We start from the raw sequence: 7,076 nt of genomic DNA on the forward strand, positions 1-7,076 counted from the left end.
GGAAGGGGACTCCCAACTTGGCTGCAGATGGTATTGACTGATAGAATAAGATTCAAAGTAGCTATAATTTTTAAATAAGAAATTTAAAAAAAAATGGTTTGGAAGCAGCATCAGAGAGCTAAGAACATACTGTGCTCTTCAGTAAGTGAGATATAGGAGAAAAATCATCCTGTACTTGAAATGGCTATTGAGAAAAAAAAAAAAAAAATAAAACTATATCAAAGTTGAGAAGTTGAGGTATGGAGTAGTTTATTAATGTTAAATTTTCAAACCCAGAGGGCTGAAGGGAAGTCAAAGAAGCTTCAGAGATTAGATCTATACAGAGCACTGTGGAACTAAGTCTCTAGGTTATGATAGAAGAAGTGGAAAGCAGACACATCTGGTGATGATTGAGGTAAACAGTCTTTTAGTGGGAACTGGGCAAATAGTTCAAGATTCCCTCTAGAGTTGTGTTGTCCAATAGTAGTTGCTAGCCAAATGTGAGTATTTAAAGTTAACTGAAAGTACCACCACCCATTCATCAGTTTGTTTTACTGTGGTGGCTTGCATTTTGCTGTGATTCTGGAAGCTATGCAATCAGTATTTCAAATACCATCAGAGTCACCCATGGTGGACAGGTTTAAATAGAGCTTCCAAATTAAGATAGACTAAAAACAAAGGATCATTTCACAAACTTGCACATTATCCTCACACAGGGACCATGTTAGTCATCTCTGTATCATTCAAATTTCAGTATATGTGTTGCTGAAGTGAGATATGTGCAGATGATACAACTTTCCTTATTGTAAGCAATGAGGATTTGAAGTGCTTACTAATAAGGATCAATCATTATAGATTATACCTCAACATGAATACATAAAAATCCTCAAAACTATAAGCAATAAATTATAATTAGTTGATATAGATCAATAAGATACATCATGATAAACAGAAAATATATTGAAGTTGTCAAGGATTTCATTCTACCTAGATCCACAGTCAATATCCATGGAAGCAGCAACAAAGAAACCAAATGAGGTATTGCACTGGGTAAATCTGTTGCAAAGATTTCTCTACAGTGTTAAGTAACAAAAAAGTTGTCACTTTGAGGACTAAGGTGAGCGTGACCTAAGCCGTGGTATTTTTAATTGCTTAATGTGCATGTGAAAACTGGACAATGAATCAAGAAGAGGGAAGAAGAATTAATCCTTTGTTATAGTGTTGGTGAAGAATATTGATTACACCATAAACTATCAAAAGAATTGACAAATCTGTCTTGGAAGAAGTACAGCAAGAATGCTTCTTAGAAATGAGGATGGTGAGACTTTTTCTCATGGACATGTTATTAGGACAGTCCTGGGAGAAGGACATCATGCTTGGTAAAGTAGAGGGTCAGCGAAAAAGAGGAAGAACCTCAATAAGATGAATTGACACAGTGGCTGCAACAATGGTCTGAAACATAGCAAGGATTGTAATGATGGCTAAGGACCAGGTAGTCTTTTTTTTCTGTTGTACAGAGGGTCGCTCTGAGTCAGATCCAACTCAATGGCATCTAACAGCAACCACAGGAAGAAAGGCCTGGTGACCTATTTCTAAAAACCAGCCAACATATTACATATTACAACAGAATATGGTCTGAATCATTTGTTTTGGACACATTATGGGGAGAGACTAATTGCTGGAGAAGAATCATGTTTGGTGAAGTAAAAGGCTAGCAAGGTGAGGGAGATCCTCAGTGAGATGGATTGGCACAATAGTCTTAATGATGGACTTCGAAATGCCAGTGATCATGAGGATGATGCAGAACCAGACAGTGTTTTCTTCTGTCTTACGTAAGGTCACAATGAGTCAGAGTCTTCTCAATGACAGCTATCTATCTAATTCAAATTAAGCAAAATTTAAAATTCAGTTCCAAAGTCAAACTAGGAGCTCTGGTAGCATAGTGTCTAAGGCACTTGACTGCTAACCAGAAGGCTGATGGTTCAAATCCATCAGCCACTCCTTGGAAGGAAGGTTGGGCAATCTACTTCTGTAATGATACTGCCTTGGCACCCCAAGGAGGGGTAGCTATGAGTCGGGTCAGACTTGACGGCACATAACAACAACAACAAGAAGTCAAACTAGCCATATTTCAAGTGCTCATTATTACATTGCATGTCGGAGAAAGCAAATATAGAACATTTTCATCATTGTAGAAAATTTTATTGTTTTCTAAAGTACTTAGCTGGAGGCTGTAAGTCACTGAATATTATTTATTTCTACAGCTTTGGAAAGGTTGTTCATATGAAGAAGGAGAAACTTAAGACACAGTACATGTCTTGAGGTGGCTGATCTCGCCAGTAAATTCTGGTGGATTAGTGGCGATGCTATTTATTATATTTCTTTTTGACCCAAAGTAACAATGGACTGACAAAAGAACAAAAAAAAGTCTGTCTTGGAAGGAGTATAGCAAGAATACTCCTTAGAAGTGAAGATGGTGAGAATTTTCTCATGTACTTTGGACATCAACAAACAGACTGGATGACTGAAGATCTATAGATATAGGTATAGTATAGATACAGTTATACATATGGATATAGATATGGATATGAATATGAATATTGATAGATATAGATATATGTTGTTGTTAGCTGCCTTCCAGTTGACCCCTGACTTCTGGAAAATCCATGCATAGTGAAACAAAATAATGCCAAGTCCTGCACCATCTTCACAAGCAGTTTTGGATCTGACTGTTGTGATGCAGAGGATTTTTCATTGGCTGATTTTTTGAAGTAGATCACATGGCCTTTCTTATCCTCTCAGTTGGAAGCCCCACTGAAACATGTTCAGAACATGCAAGCCTCCACTGACAGATGGTGGTGGTTGTGCATGAGCTTCGTTTGCTGGACATCAAACCCAGGTCTCCTTCATGGAAGGCAAGAAATCCACCATTGCCCTCTGGTATATCTCTCACTCACTGCCCTCAAGTCAACTCCAACTCATAGCAACGCTTCCATGGATTTCAGAGGTGGTACCTCTATGAGAAAGTAAAAACCTACATTTGAATGTTTTCTTTTGACAAAAATAAATATTATGTTTTACTTTTTAAGTAGCACACACAAATAAATTATTTGTATATTTTTATGATAACTGTTTGAAAGATTATGAATATCATGCCAATGTAGTAGAATCATCTTCTTGGAAGCACTAGAGTTCTTCAGATTCAAGCCAATAAGGATAATTAATCATAACTGTAATGCTTATCAGATGAGAAATTTTTGTTATTGGTCCACAGGAAGATACTTTTTAAACAGATTTTCATTTAACATCCTGAGTCCTAAAGTACTATTTAAGGAAGACAGAGAGAGAATGAGAAATACTAAGCTATGGCATTCACTATTACACTATATAGGAGCTCTGGTAGCATAGTGCCTAAGGCACTTGACTGTTAACCAGAAGCCTGGAGGTTCAAACCCACTCCTCAGAAGGAAGGTTGGGCAATCTACTTCCGTAGTGATGCTGCCTCGGAAACCCAAGGAGGGGTCGCTATGAGTCGAGTCTGACTCAACAGCATATAACAACAACATTTCACTATATAACTTTCAGCACTAACATATATCTGTGGTCTTAACTACTGACCTATGTGGTCTTAACTACTCTGACACAAACACACACACTCAATTTCTTGGCCTATCAACTTCCAAACTTATTTCTCCAAAAGCAAGTTGAGGTGAAACCATATGAAACTACCTAGAAAAAGAGGCTTGGTGATGTGGATACAGTCTGTAGATCTCAGGGAAGAGCCAACAGGTCACTCTGAGGACTATCTCAGTTTTGTCCAACCATACCTATTCCTAGAAATGAACTCCCAATATATATATATATATATATATATATATTTATCTTTTCCCAAGATTAGTGAGTCCTTAGGTGAAAATGTTAACCTTAAATAAGAACTGCAAAATGCAAATAGAATTCTTGGAGGTTTTCTCCATCAGGAAGAAGTAAGTCAGCTTTTTTTTTTTTTTTTTTCATTTAACAAACAATGTTATATATTACATCCTATGCACTGTACCAGGTAAGCAGATAGTGATGGAATGAGAAGTTATAACCACTGTCCTCTTAAGACTTATAGTCTATTTGGAGGACAATCAAAGAACCACACTAAATATTTTTAAATTGTAAACTTATATTCACAATAAAAGGGAGAGTAACTGAGAGTTATAAGAGTTAACAAAAGGGTAAATGAACTAGTTCAGAGAGAGGGTTTGTTAAAGATATGATGATTAAGAAGAAATCTGATGATTAATAGAAGTTAACAGGCCAAAAATGAAGTAGGCAAAGGGAAAATAATTTTTCAAGCAGAGAGAATATTTGGTCTAATATTTTCAGAAGAGAGTAGAGGAACTGAAACTTAAGAACCTGATCTTAAGACCAGTGTGGTTTAAGTGCAGAGTGTGGACATTTTGTGTAATATGCTGTTGAGGAGGAAAATCATGATGTCATCATCTTCGAGTACAACTTGAATCTAAAAGCAACAGGAGGCAGGGTGGTAGTGAATTAGGAATAATTATATTTGTACTTCCTATGAGCTCTGGTAGCATAGTGGCTAAGACACTTGCCTGCTAACCAGACCACTGGCGGTTCAAACCCACCAGCCACTCCTCGGAAGGAAGGTTGGGCAATCCTACTTCCATAGTGATACTGCCTCGGAAACCCAAGGAGGGGTCGCTATGAGTCGGGGCCGACTCGACGGCACATAACAACAACAACAACAACACACGCCGTATGAAGAATAGGGTGGAGAGCGAAGATTGAGGCAGGTAGATCTGACAAGATGTTACTGTGTAGCTCTGTTAGACAAGTAGTAATTAGGATAAGGGTAGGAGTAAAGATGGAGAGAAGTGGTTGGGTTGAGAGATGTTTAGGAGCTAAAATTGATAGTATTTGATGATGGTTTAGAAAGAAGGACTATAATAAGTCATTAATAGCATCATATCCTACTTTGTCATTCATTAAGCAAATATTATTTTAAATATCTACTACAAACTAGGCATTTTTCCAGTTAGTGAGGATGCAACAGTGAATACATGAAATTGATGGAATCTTTTATTTTTCAACAATAAATCAATGAAACTTTATAAATCAGTTATTAAAAAGTTATAAATTTATGCTTAAACAAAATTATTTTTAAGTGTTAATAACATTATAGAAGGAAAAATGATGTCTTCACAATAAAGAGAAAGGTAGAAGAATTGTAAAGAATAAAAAGCAAACACCATTCTTGTGAGAATTTCAGATGAGAAGAGAAGAAAAAGCAGTCTGAAGCTTAGTGGGGACTATAGATAGAATTGAGGGCAAAAAATGTTGTTTGGTTCCATTGTTTTAAGACTGAAACAAGTAAGGGGAAGATTAAAGTCATATTTTTAAAAAAATCAAGATCACAAAATAAGTAACCATTGCAGTTTGTGTCACTAGCCAGTCTCTTTCCTTTGTGCAACTCCTTAAGAATCAGTACTTCAAAGATAGAATCTAAAGTGGTGTTTGGCCAGCAGAACTGGACATAACCACTCCACCTGTCTTTGAAATACCTTTAATGACAAAGAAAAACATGAGAATCACTATATTACACGTATTACTATAGACATGTTTAGATTCCAAAGACCTGGTCATTACACAAAAATTGGTGTTTGCAAAAATGGAGATGACCACAGCAGATCACAAAATGGAGGGTGACTACATCATTACATAACTGCCAAAATTACATCATCCAAAACCCAAAAACCAAACCCACTGCCCTTGAGTCGGATCCGACTCATAGCGACCCCTACTTGGGTTTCTGAAGCGATATCACTACCGGAAGTAGGTTGCCAAACCTTCCTTCCAAGGAGTGGCTGGTGGGTTTGAACTACCAACCTTCTGTTTAGCAGTCAAATGCCTTAGACACTACGCCCCCAGAGTCATTACACATTGCTAAATCATTGAAAATCATGGCCCAGGCAAGTTGAGACATAACCTTAATCATCACAACCAGAGTTACCCTCTGGTCACACCTCAACATTCATTACTACCAAACATACATTATTAATGCACAAAATATTCAGTAGATTTCTTTTTACTATTGTCATAAATGTAAAATGTTAGATAATAAGAAAGTCAATAAGTGAGGTGTAGGTTTATAAGCTAGAACTTGCAAAACTCCCAAAATCTGGGAGAAATTCCTGAAAGACTAATAAACTATGTGGCCTGTATTATTTATTATCAGATTCCCCTCATATTGTCTTACAGTGAGGATCCTGTGTCAGAGCTTCTAATTTTCTCCCCAAATATCTTCTCTCTTTCTTCTAAAATAGTAGACTTTTTAGCCAGCTCACAGAAAATAAAATCTACATTTTCCAGCACCTTTTGCAGTTAGATGTGGCCATGAGTTAAGTTATGTCCCATAGAACTTAAGTGAGTGTTCCCTAGGCAGCTTCTAAGACCTTTCCTTAAAGAAAGCTGATGCATGTCTTTTCATTCTCTCTTCTTTCTTTTCACTAACCTTTTCCTTTAAATGCAAATGATACCATCTTGGACCATGAGGAAAATTATTTCATCCTAGAGATAGTGGAATAATGAGCTAAAAGGAGCATGGAATTCAGGAAGCAGCCTGTGTTTACATATGTGTGGACTTTCACATGAGAGATAAATGATCTTCTATCTTGAATAAACTAAAACAAAGACATTTTTATTATGTTCTATAATTAAGCTCATTCTGCTGGGCTATGGAGGCTCTCATTGGAGGACAAAAAGAGTCCACTAGATCTTACCTGCTAAAAACGTATCTCAGTTCTCTTTATGGTGGATGCTTAATCTTTCTTGGTTCCTTATGCTTCCTCCTTTACTTTCCTAAGATGGCAAATTATTCCCCCAAAATAAGCAATTCTCTACCCAGCCATGGTAAGAGAAGCCTTAGTACTGTGCACTGCTGGCTAGGTTTTCACTGTCTCCTGGTTAAGGAGCCTCATTACACTTGTGGTGTAGTAAATTACTTAGTGTGGCTTTTCTACCCATAAGTCTTTGTAAACTCCAAGGTGGGAATTGCTATTAGCAACTGAGGAGATCCTGATTTTAAAGTC

The 7,076-nt window shown here is 37.0% G+C and overlaps 1 non-coding gene across 1 annotated transcript; it reads right to left on the reverse strand.

Annotated features, from left to right (window-relative positions):
* Positions 1-650: 650 nt before the first annotated feature.
* LOC122151483 lies at positions 651-758 on the reverse strand. Its single transcript, XR_006164169.1, has one exon. It is a non-coding gene; the product is annotated as a U6 spliceosomal RNA (small nuclear RNA).
* Between the last annotated feature and the right edge of the window lie 6,318 nt (positions 759-7,076).

The sequence above is a fragment of the Orycteropus afer genome, unplaced genomic scaffold (assembly GCF_000298275.1).
Source record: "Orycteropus afer afer isolate SDZICR_OR568_19922 unplaced genomic scaffold, OryAfe1.0 scaffold00477, whole genome shotgun sequence".
In the NCBI taxonomy this organism is placed as follows: domain Eukaryota; kingdom Metazoa; phylum Chordata; class Mammalia; order Tubulidentata; family Orycteropodidae; genus Orycteropus; species Orycteropus afer.